General features: G+C 43.4%; 1 protein-coding gene across 3 annotated transcripts in view; it reads left to right on the top strand.

Moving 5' to 3' along the window:
- grb10b (growth factor receptor-bound protein 10b) overlaps positions 1–19,597 on the top strand; it is a 230,929-nt gene that overhangs the window by 174,501 nt on the left and 36,831 nt on the right. The gene's annotated exons all lie outside the window — the stretch shown is intronic.

Below are 19,597 nucleotides of genomic sequence, written 5' to 3'. Positions count from 1 at the left end.
ACCCTGTAGAACAGGATAAAGCGGCTAGAGAGAATGAGATGAGATGAGATTTCATTCCACATCAGTTTCCATCTCACTACTAATCGTCATCTATTCATTCTACCGATCTCTGTTCTTGTGAACATTGGTGAGGAAATAAGTACGGATTCATTCACTCACTTCTCTTTTCTTGGCTAAATTTCTGGTGTTTTTATTTCACCAGAAATTATTTCTGGTGTTCTGTGCTCTTTCCTGCTTTAATGATGTGACATTTTGTGAGTGAACTGTATTGCTATCTGATTACAAACGGACTTGTCCTTTTGCTATGGCCAAGAATTTGATCAAAGCATAACATTCACTGTGCAAGGAAATCAAGGTTGAAACTAAGTTCGAGATTTTAGGCAGTCTGACTGTTTTACTGCTGACTTTGTTCAGCTGGCTCCTTAGCCAATATGATCTTTCCAGGCACAAAGCCATGGCAAAGTTAAAAAAAGAAATTCCAGTCCTTCTGGTAAAATGTACAGTAGGCATTTCCAAACTTTTTAACTAGTATTGTAACTATAACTACTGACCGCGATTTTTAAAGTGCATCTTAGGCCCTGTCCACACGGCAACGGATTCAGGTGAATCCGATACAATTGTTTATCGTTTCGGCCTGGCGTCCACACGGCACCGGCGTTTTGGGTGCCCCAAAACGCAATCTTTTGAGAATGGGTTCCAGAGTGGAAAGATCTGGCAACGTTGCCATTGCGAAGTCGTCTGGATGAGTAGAACGGATTTGTTTACGATAACGTCACAACCACATGACTATGAGTGCTTCACGACGGGTAGAAGTGTAACGAACTCGATGCGAGTTGTCAACAAATCCTATAACTTGGTTCATGAAACGCGCTTACAAAATATTTTCACTGTGAATATTTATTGTGTAATGGTGCAAAGTGAGAGAGAGAGAGAGAGAGAGAGAGAATAGCCCTTAGGGCAGAGTCAATCCCGCCAGCAAAAATAGGGGGAAAAAAAAGGAGCGATCTCACCTCTTCAGATGTTGGTTTAAGTCCTACAATACATTCCTCAAAAAGGGCGTAGAAGAACAAATTAATCCATCAACGTGTAGCATTCAATTTATTCCAGACCATTAAAGACGCCGCCTTCCGCGTAGAATCATACGTCATCCTCGCCGCCATATTTGATGGGTCAAAGCGGAGAATAAAGATGCCTCATTCATGTGCTGCGTTTAACTGTACCAACAGGTTTACTGTCCAAACGAGATCACATGGGATTACCTTTCACAGGTGAGACTGGAAAAATACTTTTCATTGTATTTGGTCATTATAATGTGATTTTACGAACAGATTTTTCTGACTTTGTGGCTAATATGAAGTCTCGCGCATAATAGTTTATGCGCATGCATCCTTACTTCTTCTATTGTTCTGGTGTCTCCGAAGGGACCATCTTACAGTGCCCCTAGAGGTGTGGCATGTGTATTGCATTGTTTTCAGCAAGCGTTGCGTTGCCATATGGACCTGATATTTTACTGATCGTTGCCCATGTGGACGCGATATTAGTGAATCTTTCTTTTGCAAAAGTGCTCCAAGCATATGCTAACTCCTGAAAAGTTTTGCTTGTTTTACCAGTCCTGGTTATGGGCACTGTCGCAGTTGAGTCACGTCAAGTCCAAGAACAAGACTCCAACTGCACCATTTGACGATGGCTGTTGCTGCCTTTATGTGAAACTGTCTCTGCTGCTGTGTCGGACTAATGTTCCTGCTCAACTGCCCCATTTTGGTTAACAGGCTCCAGATAAAAAGCTTGTTCATTGCTCAGCAAGCCCCGCCTGCTATCAACAGGGCAAATAACATGAGGGTTAACACTGAGTGCGTTTACATGCACATAGAGAAAATCGAATTTCTGCCGTTGCTCGACTGAAATCGAAGTTCTAAATGCCATGGATACACCTTAGCTCGGCTGAAATTGAACCGAACTTGATTTCTCGTAATCGAGCTACACGACCTAGATTATGCGATTTTTGCCGAGCTACTTAGTGCATGTAAACCCTATCGAGCTACGTAGTCAAGCTACTTACTTCAGCACTACCCCTTCCGGAAGTGACGAGGACGAGACCACAAGCGGGAAACACGACAGCCTCGGTCGGCATGACAACAGTAGTAGCGAGCAGCAGAAGAGGTCAGGAGGAACAAACGAAGAAGAGAAAATGGCGAGCAGAAACGTGCACTTCTGGAGCAATGAGGAGACAGAGTTCATGCTCATTCAGCTTAAGGAGTTGAATATATTAAAATTCATGGACGGGAGAAAAACGCGCAATGGAGAACACGGAACTGATAACTTTGTTTACACTCTTGAATACCTCTTCTTCATGACGGCAACCGGAAGTGTACCAACATGATGGGGCGTGTAGCGCCACCTGTGGCTCGGGTGCACAATGTACCTCACACAATAGCTCGATTTCCTTGTGTGCATGTAGGATTGGATTTCTCTGGCACCCCTGCTGGGACCCTTTACTCGATTACCGACAGCAGCTCGATTTGGATGTGGATGTAAACGCACTGACTAGCTAGTTCATCACTCAGCAAGCAAGCCCTGCTGTCAACAGAGCAATGAACATAATGTGTCATTTCCTTCTCTGGGTGGAGTCTTGCCAAATGACGACTGGAGTTCGAGGTTGTCCCCATCGTCTCCTCGATAGTTCTTCTACATATGGAACACATCAGTGTGTCCCCCCCGCACGAGAAGTCTGTATAAGCAAAGCGGACAATCCTAGAGACGAGTCCTCATTTCCAGTTGACGAGTCGGAGTGCAGTTAATGCACGAGTCCAAGTCATCAGTGTTCAAGTCCAAGTCAAGTCACAAGTCCTTAAAATTAGGGCACGAGTCGGAGTCAAGTCTGAGTATGGGGCAAAAAAAAGAACGGTCCTACTTGCGGCACCTTTTAAAGAACTTGTGCAGAAGATGGGAGCCTTGTGAGCTGATCAAGTGTGTTCATATTATTCCACATTACAAATCTTGGGAATGAGCTGTTTATTCCTAAGATGAAGCCTGGTACGATAAATCATTCTTTGGATTTATTTAGCTGAATTGATTTTTTTTTTCATTTGTTTATGGGACATGAATACTATAATACTTGGCTGTACGGGTTTATGGCATAGTAGTGGCTCATTGGTAAAGGCTGCTGGTTATTGATCAGAAGCTTGAGTTCAAAGCCTAGTACTGTGAACCTTAGGTCCTTGAGCAAGACCCTTAACCCTCAACTACTCAATTGTACCTTGTCTCAGTTGTAAGGCTCTTCGAGACTCTGTAATCCATCAGCTCAGATCAGACTGGCAAGCCTATCTCACATTAAAGCCTTTTTTTGTTCACGGGCCTACATAAAGTACAACACACCCAGGTGGACCCCACACATCTGCAAATATGGATTTGGTTCACCTGGTTAGGCTAAAACCAGGCCCTAAGGTGGCAGTTTCCAAATGCTATGGCACAGTCTGTCACAGCCTCATGCTGGGGCCTTAACCATCAAATAACCGTTTTATCCCTCGAGCGCCAATGCGTGCTTCGACCTGCCCGGATTACTCACTGTTGCATAAGGTGACGTGACAAAGAGCAGAGATTTCAGACATGGTGTTATCTTTAAAAAAACAAAACAAAAAAAGAAAAAAAATCTGCTAATACTCCACTGAGAAGCATTTAAACACGTTTCATTTAGATTTAGTAATCTGGAGCAACTTCATCACTTATGACCTACCTGTCTCTAAGAGCCAGAAGCTTACGAATCTTTGTAAGTAGTTCTTGCAATTATTTATTTTTGTGCTTCTGGGCTATTGGCCTCATGAAATTTGCAGGGATAGTCCGTTCAAGGATTCTTGACCCTTTAATAAGGCAGCCTGTGCGTTTTAATTATATTATGCCCCATGGTAAATATGCAATAGTTTGATTTTGCTTATGCAATGGCTGTATGTGCGTGCCAGTCGAGCACATCAACACCTCGTATTAAACGCTCAGCAAACTGCTCCAAGGTTTTTCTCAAGAGATCGTAATAAAACGTCGCATGCAGTTTTTAACTTGTTGCTGAAAGGTAACAAGTTCATCTGTTGCCATGATTGAACTGAACTCGCATAGGTCATGCAGACTTGCAGGGTGCTCAGACTGCATGCTCTCAACTGGAGCCAAGACATGGAAGAAAGACGGAAATGGGGGGGGGGGGGGAGATAGAGAGAGAATGAGATAATGGTCACTGGAAGGAACTCTCCATCTATGCTTTTTACCTACCTGTTCTATCAGCAAATCTGTGGAGAGAGCCATTTTCAGAACGTACTAATGTTGTGTCAAATGATACAGAAAGCAAAAGAAGACTGTTAAACGCTGCCTGGGCTTGGCGGCCACCCAAGCCTCATTATGAAGGCCTCATCGAGAAAGAATGTACTGTACTGTCCCAAGCAGCTCAGCAGAATGATCTTAAATGGGACAACATTTTCTTTTCTACCCTCGTTCTCCAAATCCGACTGACCCAGTTTAAGCACCGCACACTCATTCCTAGATATCTCCAAAAGCCAATTTATTTTTGTGAGATTTTTTACCTGGACAGTATGGTTGTTAAGCTTGCTTGATCCCTGATGCTTCAGCCTTGGTAGTACTACAATGCTTAGAATCAATAAAGCATGTAAGATTTCGGATTTGTCTTTTGACGTTTTTTTGGACCTTTTCCCGACAAATCCTTTTTCACCTTGAATTCAGGAACTGTGCATTACTCTTTCAACAATTTGCGATAAAGCCACTTACCAGGCAAAGTAAACTGGTGCATTTGAAAATGGGCATGGGTTTAATTCCATGTCATCATCTTTATGAGAACATAGCACTTCAGCATGACCTTTCATTATGCACCCTGTTAGATTCTGTGGTATCATTTGGTGAAACAAATCTGCAAAGCAGTTTGTCTGCTTGTCAGCTTAAGTGTTGCGGTCAGTGTTTTGTTTGGGTATTTTTTTTTTTTTTTACATTCGACTTGCAGTCTTGCATTATAGCTGATCTACTTGAAATTTCCATGTTACAAATAAGAATGCATAGTTTCATTTTAATATGTCTTTATGCTTGGTCAGTGCATCACTTCTATTCCGTCAGTTGCCAAATGGTGACTGGGTGGCCGTGAGACGTGGACAGCATCAGCGAAACAGTGGACAGACAGTGGCGCTTGTCCTGAATTGATTTGTTTGATTAAAGAGTATGATGTCATTCTCTGTGGGTGTCGGGTGGCCATCCCCGAATGGACAATGATCTGCTGTTGGGGTGAATGGCTTCCCCTCCGTTTTGAGGACACACTGCTATTGAGGAAACATTTGGCTCGCCCTCATCTTCATCAAGCTAAAGCGCTAAAGAGGTCGTCCATTCAGAAGCATATTGTTGGGGTCTGTGTGTGTGTGGCAGCCGGGTGATGAGGAGGGCAGCTGGACGTGACTGCTGTCCTGCGTGATTGAGATGGATGGATAGCGCTTAGTACAACTCCAGTTCCATAAATATGGGACACTGTGTAAACATACACTACCGTTCAAAAGTTTGGGGTCACCCAGACAATTTTGTGTTTTCCATGAAAAGTCACACTTTTATTTACCACAAGTTGTAAAATGAATAGAAAATATAGTCAAGACATTTTTCTGGCCATTTTGAGCATTTGATCGACCCCACAAATGTGATGCTCCAGAAACTCAATCTGCTCAAAGGAAGGTCAGTTTTATAGCTTCTCTAAAGAGCTCAACTGTTTTCAGCTGTGCTAACATGATTGTACAAGGGTTTTCTAATCATCCATTAGCCTTCTGAGGCAATGAGCAAACACATTGTACCATTAGAACACTGGAGTGAGAGTTGCTGGAAATGGGCCTCTATACACCTATGGAGATATTGCACCAAAAACCAGACATTTGGTAGAATTTAGCTAGAATAGTCATTTACCACATTAGCAATATATAGAGTGTATTTCTGATTAGTTTAAAGTGATCTTCATTGAAAAGAACAGTGCTTTTCTTTCAAAAATGAGGAAATTTCAAAGTAACCCCAAACTTTTGAACGGTAGTGTAAATTAAAAAAAAAATTGAATGACTATTTGCAAATCTTGGAAAGCTTGGATTTCATAGAAAGTAGTACAAAGACAACATATCAAATACTGAAACGGAGAAATTTTATTGTTTTTTGAAAAAAAAAATGCTCATTTTGAATTTCATCTTAGCAACACGTTTCAAAAAAGTTGGGACAGGGCCATGTGTTGCATCACCTCTACTTTTAACAACACACTCTGTAAACGTTTGGGAACTGAGGAGACCAATTGCTGTAGTTTTGAAAAAGAAATGTCCCATTCTTGCCTGATATACAGTTTCACTTGCTCATCAGTTCGGGGTCTCCTTTGTCATATTTTACACTTCATAATACGCCAAATGTTTTAAATGTGGGACAGGTCTAGACTGCAGGCAGGCCAGTTTAGCACCCAGACTCTCTCACTACGGAGCCAATGCAGTTTTAATATATGCAGAAAGCGGTTTGGCGTTGTCTTGCTGAAAGAAGGAAGGCATTCCCTGAAAAAGATTTTGACTGGATGGCAGCATATTGCTCTGAAACGTGTATATATCATTCAGCATTAATGATGCCTTCTCAGATGTACAAGCTACCCGTGTGATGTGCACTAATGCCCCCTCATACCATCACAGATGCTGGCTTTTGAATTGTGCACTGATGACCAGCCGGATGGTCCCTCTCCTCTTTAGCCTGGAGGGCGTGGTGTCCATGATTTTCTAAAAAGAATTTCTATTTTTGATTCATCAGACCTTAGGACAATTTTCTACTTTGCCTCAGTCCATCGTAAAAGAGCTCGGGCCCAGAGAAGGTGGCGGTGTTTCTGGATGTTGTTTACATCTGGTTTTAACTTGCATTTGTGGCTGCAGTAATGAACCGTTTTCACAGGCGATGGTTTTATGAAGTGTTCCTGAGCCCATACAGTGATTTCCACTTCAGACACGTATCTGCTTTTAACGCAGTGTCTCCTGAGGGCCTGAAGATCACAGGCATTCAGTGTCAGTTTTCAGCCTTGTCTCTTGCATACAGAGATTTCTCCAGATTCTCTGAATCTTTTAATGATATTATGTACCATAGATGATGTGATTTCCAAATTCTTAGCAGTTTTACATTGAGGAATGTTATTCTTAAATTGTTGCACTGTTTGCCCACGCAGTCTTTCACAGAACGGTGAACCCATCCCCATCTTTACTTCTGAGAGACTCCTAGGTTTCTGGATTTTTTTTTTTTTAAGCATTGCACAACTTTCAGTCTTTTGTTGCCACTGTCCCAACTTTTCTGAAACATATTGCTAACATCAAATTCAAAATGAGCATATATTAATAATAATAATAATAATAATAATAATAATAAAATTTCTCAGTTTCAACATTTGTTGTCTTTGTACTATTTTCAATGAAATATTGGATTTCCAAGATTTGTAAATTGCCATATTCTCGTAGTTTTTATTTACATTTTACAGTGCATCCCAAATTTATGGAATTGGGGTTATACATAAGATAAATGCCAATCGTGTGCAAAGCTGTGAAGGTGAACGGTGGCTAGTTTAAAGAATTTAAAATATGAGACATTTTAACACTTCTTGTTTACCACATATTCTAAATGACACACATGTCTAACATATTGTTCTATAATAGATACTCAGGCAGTTTATTACTGTTTTGCAGGGCTTTTTTTTTTCCCATGGAGGCCTGTTATATGCAACATAGCGGGTTAGCCTGGTATTTCAAGCCCAATTTGACACAATTAGACAAGTAGCAGTTGATGCTGAACTCATGAGTCAGCACAGTTAGACAGGCATTGCCGCTAAAAGGTCTAGCTTGGAAGTACATCAAAGAAGGGAAGGGTAAGGATATGACTTTCAGCACGTCTCTGATTGTTCCTGCTTTGAATTTACGTAAATGACTAAATCGTCAGACAGCTGCACACAAGTAGCATGATGCAAAGGAGTCGTTACAGATGCAGTTTGACAAAGGGACTGGTTTAACAGTAGCATTCCTTCATTGGACTGTATTGAGATGGTCCTGTCCTGTCATTTTTGTTGATGAGGGCTGTCAAGAATTACAGAATTCCACTTTGGAAGTCAGCCTGTTGAGATCCTTCGGTATGTTATTATGACCCAACGTTCCCTTTCAAAGAAATCTTGGCATTTTATCTTTTACTGACTGAATTATAATTGTGGCTGTTGGATGCTGGTACTGTTTGTTTCTGCTGTGATGAACCAGCACACAGAGTTCTTTTCAGTGTTCTAGTCGAGTCATTAAACCTCAAGTCCGAGTCCAGTCTCGAGTTCCCAGTTTTCAAGTCCAAGTCATTAAAGAAAACTTTGAGTCGAGTCCGACACAAGCCCTGCTATCAACAGGGCAAATAATACGAGAGAGGGTTGACACGAGCTAGTTCATCGATCAACAAGCAAGCCCCTCGATCAAAAGAGCCATGAACATAGCGTGTCACTTCCTTCTCTGGGTGGAGTCTTGTCAAATGACGACTGAAGTTGCTCGATCGTTCTTCTACATATGGAACACATCGCGGTGCATTTTTTTCCCCACTGCACGAGAAGTCTGTACAAGCAAAGCGGACAATCCTAGGGGCGTTCTCTCCAGGCATTTTAGCGCCATTAATGTTAGTTTGTTCCTGAACAGGAGAATGTGCATTCTTTTGCATGAAGTTAGTATAAAAATTAATACAGATATAAATATCTCCTCGTCTCGTCGTCTTCCACTTTATCTGGGGCCGGGTCGCGGAGGCAGCAGTCTGAGCATGGAAGCCCAAACTTCCCTTTCCCCAGACACCTCAGCCAGCTCCTCGGGAAGAACATTGAGGTGTTCCCAGGCCAGCCGAGAGACAGAGTCCCTCCAGCATGTCCTGGGTCTTCCCCGGGGCCTCCTCCCAGGGGGACATGCCTGGAACACCTCCCCAGGGAGGTGTCCAGGAGGCATCCGAAAAAGATGCCCGAGCCACCTCAGCTGATTCCTCTCGATGTGGAGGAGCAGCGGCTCTACTCCGAGCTCCTCCCGAGTGACTCTGCTTCTCACCCAATCTCTAAGGGAGCGCCCAGCCACCCTGCGAAGGAAACTCATTTCGGCCGCTTGTATCCGCGACCTTGTTCTTTCGGTCATTACCCAAAGCTCATGACCATAGGTGATTGGTAAATATTTTTAAATATCTTATGCCAAATTATTATGGCATGTTACAAAAAATGAAGAAGAAATCGGAGTCCTCGTCTCCAGTTTACGAGTCCGAATGCAGTTAAAGGAGAACTGAAGTCATTTTTGAAATTTGCTTTATTTCTTAATTTACGTGTTATTCAGTTATGTTTTCGGTTTTAGTAACCTTATATCGTGACTTGTATTGGCAACTAATTGCATTTAAATATTATACTTATCGGCCTATTCAGCTTTTATCCATGCTGAATGTAGTCCGGTCCACGGCAGGTGTCGTTTATCCGCGCGACCTTCACGAGACTTGCGCAAGACTTTTTTTGAAATGTGAAGTGTCAGCCAGGTGTCAGTGCTGCCATTTTGAAAACTGTTTTCCAAATGAAATATTGCACGAAAACGAGTTTAAATGACGATTACTGCCTACTTTTTTCAAACTTTCCTGATTGCTGTCAAAACAAACAAGACTTCCGGCTTGATTACGTCAGCATTCGAAAGAGGTCCTTTGACAACGTTGGCAGATGTCGGTCGCTTTGATTTCCGCTGTCCGTTTTACTTCCGTCCTACGATGTCTCGCACAGGTCTCAACGAATCTCGTTTACGGCCATCGCTTTGACATACGGACTGAGATATTACATAGCATATTTCAAACACTCATAACTTGCTATAGTAGGGACAAAATAGCTATCAAACATGCGTTCCTATATTTAATAAAATGAGAAATAGGATTTTGATGATGAATTTGCCTTCAGTTCTCCTTTAATGCACGATTCCGAATAGTCAGTGCTCAAGTCCAAGTCAAGTCACGAGTCCTTAAGATTCGGGCACGAGTCGGACTTGAGTACGACAAGCCTGGTTGTTCTCATTGTTACTAGTTATCTTTTCCTTTAGAAGCAGAGAACTTGGAGTTTCAAAGGACAGACAAAATCTTATTTAATTTCCATTCAAGTTTTTGCATCTTAAGATGACGAATGGAACAAATCCAATTTCCTGTAACACCACTTTGCAAAGGTCTCAATCTTATGACTTATATCTTGTGGCCATTTGGCACCATTTTGGTCTTTTACTTTCATTAATGGTGACATTTGACATGGTGACTTTTTGGAGTTTGAATGACTTGAACTACTTATTTTGATTCTATGCAATAAAAAGTCTTGAGGCATTGCTTAGATTGGATTACATCACCGTGGGTGCTGGGGGCCTTTTCCTGTTCTTTGGATGCTTGCCTGACTGATGTAATTTACAAAAGAATTATTTGGAAGTATCTTTTTCACACACCCACACACATGGCTCCCATCCAGGTATACACAGACTTAGACAAAGAAAATCTTTCAGTTTCAAGGAAGATACTCTGAGTAAAAGTTGAAATAAGGCAACACAAATTCCTTATCCAAGATCGAAACCTTTCCTGCGTTTGAAGGAAACGCAAACCAGCTGTAGATCAGGCAGGAAGGGCTGGAACAAGTCGGCTGAAAGGATTCAGTGGAAAAGTCGAGATGAATATCCTGCTGACTCAGTCTAAAGGCATGAGCAAACGCTGAAACGGGAAGAGATTTTTCTTCGGAGATTTTTGTTTGTTTGGTTTTTTCCTAAGTGTCGTGGGGAGGAGGTAGTCAGTCTGCTCTCAAAATTTAACACATTTCTTCCCTTGCAGTTTTAAATTGAAAAGTTTTTTTTTTTTCTCTCTCCTTCTTCATGACAACTTTTACATATGGTGTGGAAGAGACGTTCTGTGCAGCATGTTTTCCCCTGCTGATTTCAGATTTATGGCCTTCTAGTCCAAGTCCTTTCCCGGTATGATGTAGGAATGTTCAGTTGTGCCCTTTTGGTTGAAAAAATTGCTCCATCTTTATTTGCTGCTCTGAACGACTATAATTAATCGCACAGTTGTCACTTTTTAAAGTAGATTTTCCAGAATACCTACTTTTTTGAGCAGCACATGTATCTGGATATGAAACATCATACACAAAGTTGTTTTGGGTTTCATCTCATCTCATTATCTCTAGCCGCTTTATCCTGTTCTACAGGGTCGCAGGCAAGCTGGAGCCTATCCCAGCTGACTACGGGCGAAAGGCGGGGTACACCCTGGACAAGTCGCCAGGTCATCACAGGGCTGACACATAGACACAGACAACCATTCACACTCACATTCACACCTACGGTCAATTTAGAGTCACCAGTTAACCTAACCTGCATGTCTTTGGACTGTGGGGGAAACCGGAGCACCCGGAGGAAACCCACGGGGAGAACATGCAAACTCCACACAGAAAGGCCCTCGCCGGCCACAGGGCTCGAACCTGGACCTTCTTGCTGTGAGGCGACAGCGCTAACCACTACACCACCGTGCCGCCCAAAGTAGCTGATATGAAACAGAATTTAAACCAAAGCTACATTTTTATAGTGAAACCTTCAGGGACTTGTTCAGGGGGAGAAGTCATTCTCTGGCAGCTTATAGTTTGAACTCACCAGAAAGAAAGAAAGAGAAAAAGAAATTAGGGAGATACAGGAAAGAACAATAATAATTTATTATTATTATTATTATTAGTTCAAGTTATATCGTGCCTTTCTCCCACCCAAGGTCAGTTTACAATTAGGGAAGGAAAAAGAGGATCAGGGTGTAATTCCAATGGCATCGCTACCACAGTCCCACCAGGCGCACAAAGATAAATCCCACATCGCCTGCATAGTCGCCGCAACGTCACCGGGCAACACCACTCGGAGCACCACGCCAAGCACAGAAGCACCGCCGCACAGAACACTGGACAACCTCGATGTTAAGAGCAACAAGCTCGCTGCAGTCCATAGTGAGGAGCACAGGTATCACCCATGGCAGACCAAGGCCCAAAGGGAACCGACGTCCAAAACTGGGTCTGGAGCTACGCCACAACTGGCGGACAAAACGTTCAAAGAAAGGAAAAATAAAAATAAAAAAACCTCCTCGAAGAAGCGGCAGCCAAAATGCACACAGCATCCTCTCAACCGGAAACTGCATAGGGAAAGAAAGAAAGAAAGAAAGACAAAGTCAGAAACTAAGTAGGCAAGTAAGAAAGAATGAATGAAAGGAAAAAAGAAAGACGAAGAACTAAGCAAGTAATAGTATTAAGGTAAGTGAGAAAATGGAAGTTGATGAGGGTTTTGGTTTTTTTTTTTGTAATTTTCCATTTTAATTACCACGGCAACTGCACCACAATGTGCTCTATCAGTTTATCAGTGCCTTTTTATGCCTTCTCGGGTTCATCTCCCATAATCTCCAGCCATCACTTGACTGACTGACTTCCTTGGAATCAAATGAGTGCAGTCCACTCTTCCGACAGCTTTCTTCATAGCGAAATGTGCCGGCACACTCTCTAATTCTCATGGTTAACTGAACCTGGGGTGGAGGCCGTTTTCGGGCCGAGTTCAAGGCCCCTGGCCTGCTGTAGGCGTCTGTGGTCAGTATGGAGACGGACTGCTGTGTAATGAAAGGCTTTGTTTCTTCACCAAACATGTGTCGCTTCTCTCAGGGGCAAAAAAAAAAAAAGGTGGGGGTATGCTTAAAAGACTACCTTTGGTCGCAATGACAGGCCATTTTTTTAAAAGTAGTTGTCATAGTGTTGTGTAATGTATCAAATTAAAGAACGTGAAGATCTGAATTGAAAACTTGTTTAATTTTGTAAATGTGTCCAAAAAACCCCCAAAGTTATGAACATCTGAAAACGTAGTGTTTTGTAAAATTTCCCTTTCTGTCCGTTGCCCCGGTCACAAACCAGCAACCATTTTCCATTTGGTTTAATTTTCCATTCATGAGACAAAACCTCAGTCAGAAATTAATAGACCAAAAATAGAGAGATTTAGAATTTTGAGTATTAGGGTAAGAATTTACAGATAAAGCCGCCTTCTTCTTCTTCTTGTAGATCACAATTATGCACCTAGAAGGCTTAAAAGTAATACATCACTGAAATTGGTCCATCCTTTTTGTTTAAACATAAAAGCCAGAATTTAGCGGGTATGTTCACTTTAAATTGTGTACACCGAACGTGACTAATGACGGTGGTGCTCGAATGCGCTGTGTATAAGAGTCAAACTTTTGTTAATTCTCTTCAAAACAGTATCACTGATTATTTATACGCCTTCTCGTTTCTTCTCCGTGAGAAGAATCAGTGATTTTTAGGAAGGATACAAAATTTTCCTCAACCTCAATGCCTGCAAGGGGGTGATTTCCTGGAATCACTGGTGGGAGGGTGAACACGGGCTGAAACCCAGGCAGTCCAAACACTCTGGGGATTCCTGTGGCCAAAGCAGACACGTACCCCCATCATCCTGGGAACCATCATCGGAGGTGCAGCCCCCTGTCGGCCCTGGTTGTCCTGCTTTCTTGCTTGCCACCTGGATCCCCGGCGGGGAGCAAAGCGGTGCAGACGAGGACTGCGCATCCTAATCACCATGGTCAACCACAAATCCTTGGTGCAGGCTATGTCCTTCCCCTCCCCCTTCATCTGTCTCTTTCTTCTTCCCTCTGAAAGCCCTGCGGCAATAAATGACGCGCAACGGGGGCAGACGGTGGAAGCCCTCAGCCAGGAATCTGCACGTAGGCGGCATCGGTATTACGACGGTTATTCCTTGGCACACCCTGGGACAAGTGCCATGGACAAGTTCGTATCTTGCCAGTGTGCCTGGGCAGCCTTATTCAAGGATGGCACTGCCCACCCCAATCCGGGAAAGGGACGATAAAAGGAGACAAAATTTTCCTCTGTGAGCTGATCTGTCGCGGGCACTAGACAGCAAAGTGTTCAGCTGATTTTATTGGAAAATCAAGTCAACGTGAGAGATTCGACCACTAGGTGGGAATCATGAGTTTTAAGCTGATTGAACCAACAGTGAGTGAGCTGGAAGTAACAACAACAAAACACACGGACTGGTGACGAATATCACTAAAAAACCCAAGATGGCAGCGCCCATGAGTTTGGTGTGTTGCATCACACAACGTTAACACTTGAAGTAAAAGCTCATCATAGCGCCGCACAAAATTTAACGATATATTCCGTAAATGTTTTGTTCTTGAATCGACACTAATTTTACGTAAACGCTTTAAAGGCCAAACGAAGACATGCTGTTCTTCCATACAAACGTATGGGAGGCTCATCTAGCCTGGGCCCGCCCATCCTAAGTGTGACGCAACACGAGGGCCTGTTGCGAGCTTAGTCTGGCAAGGCAAGCTATCTCCAGCTCTTCCAAGCTCCCGAAAAATCGGGAGCCAATCAACTTTGAGCATCTCCAACTTAGAGGGTAGAGGCGTGTTCAAGGCAGTGACATAGTAGAACTGCGACCGGAAGCCATAGATTGTTTACAGAATCTATGCCGGAAGCGCTTCATTCACTAGAAACATTACGAACATGGAGCAGCAGCAAGCCTTTGACACAGCGGTAGATGCTGTATTGAAAGCATTCAATGGGAAGTTCTCATTGAAAACGGAGCAAAGAGTAGCCCTGGAGGTATTTATCTTCTTCCTGTTACTCAAGCAGTTTCCGTCGCGTCACATACGTCAGAGGAAAGAGTGATGTGATTGGTTTAAGCTTCGTCACAGCCTTTTCTGGCTTCGACCAGTAGCAAACTGAGGCATTTCAGGGAGGCGGGTCAACCACGCACTTTGGGAAATGGTTGGGCTTAATATCTTTGCCAGACCAGTGCTCGCAGAGCTTTGAAGTCGCGTTAGCCAGACTAAGGCTCATCAGCACAGCGGCACACTGTCAAGCTTACCTTTGGACTTGTTTGAAGAGGTCCACTCTTCCAAATCGTGTGCATGTTTGTGAGCTATCTGTGCCAGGTTGGACTCCTAATGCATTCTTTTCCAGCCTGTTTTCAACCAATTTTTTTTCCATTTCTTATAGAACTCAACAATACCAGTTTCTTCCAGATTAAGCACAAGCACATACTTTTGGTACTCATTGGTTCTGATGCCTACTTAATATTAAGCAATTTTATTTAGCTCTGGTTGCTCTCATGTGCTTGCTAGGTGTACATTAACAAATGTAATGAAGTTGACTAGACAAAACATGAAATATCTTGGGTTTATCCAGTGCGCAATGAAGTTCAAGTCAAAGTAAATTTTTAGAAATCAGTTTTTTTTTTTTTAAATTTGCATTTAACATACCATTGCAACTTTTTCTGATTTGAGGGTTGTATTTAATGATCATGCTTACATAACATGCTTGATCGGGTAGCAATGGCCTAAAGGTTAGAGAAGTAGCTTTGGGACCAAAAGGTCACTGTTTTGATTCCCTGGACCAGCAGGAAATGGCTGAAGTGCCCTTGAGCAATGCACCTACAGTAACCCTCGAATGCTCCCCAGGCTGTTCTGGGTATGTTGTATATCGCTCTGGATAAGAGCGTCTGCTAAATGCCATTAAGGTCAATAATCAGGTTGCTTGTATTATAAGAAGATTCTCAAGTTCCTTCGTTTGACGTTTCCACAAATTATTTTGTCGTCTACTTTGCTTAACATCCTCATTAATTGTAAATTACAACCAGTCAATTCATGTCGTTCGTTTGTTCTTGTGACCTCGTACACTAGGCTTAGGTCACATCCTGTCACGTGGTACCTTGTTGGTTTTGAGAAAGAGAGAGCTACGGTAAGGACGAGAAGGTCAACTTTCCACCTCTGGTTAGCGAGGCCGTTTCGAGTCTTTCACTCCTGACCTTAAAGGCCTCTGCATGCTCTTGCGACAAGGCTTTCGCAGATAGCTTTTCACAGACAGTTGTAATTTATCGTTGAGCGGGGAGTAATAGGCGTGCGCGATGTTATTCACCGCCACAACGCAAGGGGGCGCGAAGTCGCGAAATCGCTAGGAGCAGTTTGTGGGTGTGGTTAGTGGAGTGTTTATTCTCCGGTTACTTATAATGACTAGAACTGGAGTCGTATAGATGTACGTACTTCCTCACTTCCTCAATCAACCGCTCTTCGTGCTGCTCCATCTTCGCTCGTGTTTTTAAAAATGGCGGTCGTGAAACCAAACCAAACCGGGAAAGTAGGGAAGCGGAAGTGCGTGTACAGCGGATGTAGAGTGGACCAATCAGAGCCCTCTTGTCTGCGACGCTGTCTGCGAGGCTTCCGCGGTGGTCACAATTTTTGGGAGGTGCGCGCAGAGCGTCTGCGAAGGTGGGGGGGGCTACGCAGACACCATCTGCGACGTCGTCTGCGAGGACTGGGTTGTCAGCATAAATTGGCCTTAAGTCGTATTCCGTTAGTCTTGGTGGCGGAAAGCTAATTAGGCTTTTGACCCAGTAATAAGTGACTACGTTTACATGCACGTCCAAATCGAGCTGCTGTTGGTAATCGAGCAAAGGGTCCCAGCAGGGGTGCCAGAGAAATCCAATCCTACATGCACAGGTGAAATCGGGCTATTGTGCAAGGTGCATTGTGCACCCGAGCCACACGTGGCGCTACACGCCCCATCGTGTTGGTACACTTCCGGTTGTCGTCATGAAGTAGAGCTATAGTGTTGCCAGATACTGCTGACGTTTTCCAGCCCAAAACATGTTCAAATCCGCTAAAATGCACTTAAAACCCCCAATCTGGCAACACTAGCAGTTCCGTGTTCAAGCTGTTAGGCTTGCTCTAACAGACTATGGCTACAAACTGTCCGGCGCAGACCACTGTTTTGTAAGAACTTATTTTGCACAATAATATTTTTCTAAAGTCCATTTTTGCTTACAAAAAAAATATATATTTTTTTGCTTACAATTTAACTTATGTCTTAATAAACACACAAAAAGTTCAATTGTTTTGTTTTTATTGACATTCTTCAGATGTTGGACAGACATATGTGTGTATATATATATATATATATATATATATATATATATATATATATATATATATATATATATATACACACACACACACAAATACAATGACTTGTTTATGTACACAATTCACAGCTATGCAACAGCTGTACAGATGTATTTGGTGATACAGTAAGTGAGCTAAATTTTAACAGTGCAAACAATGCCACAAAAAGAAAAGATTCATGCCGTTGTCATGATTCGTTGTCATGCCGACCGAGGCTGTTGTGTTTCCCGCTTGTGGTCTCGTCACTCGTCACTTCCGGAAGTAGCTCGACAACTAGCTCGATAGGGTATACATGCGCAAAGTAGCTCGGCAGAAATCGCATAAACTAGGTCGTGTAGCTCGATTCCGAGAAATCAAGTTCGGTTCAATTTCAGCCGAATTAAGGTGTATACATGGCATTTTGAACTTCGATTTCAGTCGAGCAACGGCAGAAATTCGATTCTCTCTATGTGCATGTAAACGTAGTGAGTGACGTTAAAAGATCAAGTTGTATGCTGACGTGTGAAGGCCAAAACATGCAAGTCAGCATTCTGCAGTTGACGCTAATTCACGCTAACATTCTTGTCGTTCGTGGACTCTCGGGTGCTGAAAACGTGAATGAATGAATCGATTGTTCCTCCAGTGCCATCTTTGAACGATTCATCCATGATGGGAAATCAGCTGCTGCGAAAGAGCGTCACCAGGGACAAGGAATTCCCCAGTCTGTGCTAACACAGACGTGCGCGCGCGCACGCACGCACGCGCACATTTCTGTCTGATGGAGTGATAGGAGGAAGAGGGGAGGGGCCATCCTGTCCAGCTGGAACTCTGGAGAGTTAGCATGCCTTTTATGTGACGACCCTAAAAACTCTTTCTTTTGCTTCCTCTCCTCTCCTCTCCTCTCTCTCTCTTTCTCAGTCTGTCTCTCCCCCACCCCCATGACCAAATCCCCCCTGAGGCACTGAAAGAGCCTGAGTCATCCTACGCTTTCTTTTCCAGTGCCTCAGTGGCTGTTGAAGGTAATTTCAGAAGCTGTGCAGACCGAGTAGCGAAAATGGTCCCAGTTTTAGAACAGGTCGCAAGTCATCTCTGGTGAAACTCGGACCAACGGGAAGAGTAAAGTTTCTTCATGTCAAAGGCAAACTTGTAATTCTAGAGGTGTGTGTGCGAGTTTGTGCATTTAGGAGTTCCCAAGTTCTGTTCTTTTTCAGTGAAGGTAGACTGCAGCAGAGGCAGAGCACTGTTCGGTTCGCTGCCCTAACGAGCCGCAATCGGGAGAGACGTTTCAAAATTCGAAGTACGGGGGGGGGAGCAAGACATCAGTAAAGTCTTGACTCAGAATGAAAATTCAGACGACTGACTGACTGACTTTTTCCTCCTAAAGAAAAAATAAGGTGGCTATGGAGCAAGCAAGGGAAGAAAAGTTGGCCATGTATGCGCATGACTGTGCGTCTGTGCCTGTGGGCTGTGCATGCATGTGAGAAGGGTGTGTGTGTGCGTGCGTGCGCGCGCGCCCGAGTGTGTGGGAATGATTACATCAGCCTCAGCAAGGCCCACGATTGGTTAGGGAAGTGTGGTTTGATTCGCTACCTAAAAGGCTGTGCCTTGTAACCCTTTGTGAAGGGAACAGAGTGAAGTTGTCTGCCAAGCTCGGAACAGTTGCCATCCGCTTCCTCTGTCCCAAACCAAAAGCGAGATAGATAGAGAGAGGGAGGGAGGGAGAAAAAGAGAGTGAAAGAAGGAGAGGGAGGGAAGCAGAGAGAGATTAAATGACAGGTATGATCTAGTGAGCCACTGACAGCCAAGCATCTGTCCTGGAACTGGGGTTTTTTTTTTCCACCTTTTCTTTTTTTCATTTCTCCTACATTTTATTTGTGGAGTTGTGGAGAGCGACAGAGAACAGCTTCGGCTCTTCGAGGAGGCGAAAATGCCATCGTGCTCTCCCGACTGGTGCCTGCTGAGGCCTGGAGAGGTAAGGTTTCTTACTCGGCCCAGAACCATACGTCACCTCCTGCAGGGAGGAAAGGAAGAGTGGTTCTCCTCTTCCAGGGATCCGGAAACAGGGGAATATGGAACTTTTTTTTTTTTGAGACCAGGGAAAGCTTGTTGTGGAAGCCATGATGATGGAAGTTTGTAAACTGTAAGGCACGTCAGATCAGCTCTATGGTGTTAGAAGGCTTTGAGAGGTTTTGGGACCGTGGGAGATGTGCAGTAGGGAAAAGGGGTGCATGTCCGAGGTTTGAGGAAAGCTTGTACTTTGAATGGGTGGGGGGAAAAAAAAGGCCATTTGCAAGGGACTGTGAAGAGGAATTCTCTCAAGATCTGGATCTAAATTTGTATTTTATTCCCGCACTTCGTAGTACACTTTTTTTTCCCCCCTTTTAAGTTTGAGTAAGGTTGGGGATTATAGACGTCATACCCTCTGCCAGACAAAAAGCAACATTAAACACGTCCGACTCTTCTGACCTGTGTCTTTTTAATTCTGTTAAACTGTTTTTAATAATTCTCTTTTCACGCATCTGTTTTCAGTGTGAACGTGAAATCAGCCCGTGACGCACTTTCAAATCTGCTCCATCCACAGATCGAT

The sequence above is a fragment of the Neoarius graeffei genome, chromosome 5, assembly GCF_027579695.1.
Source record: "Neoarius graeffei isolate fNeoGra1 chromosome 5, fNeoGra1.pri, whole genome shotgun sequence".
Taxonomy (NCBI): Eukaryota; Metazoa; Chordata; class Actinopteri; order Siluriformes; family Ariidae; genus Neoarius; species Neoarius graeffei.
Note: the sequence above shows the minus strand (reverse complement) of the source record. Positions and strands in the feature narration are given on the sequence as shown.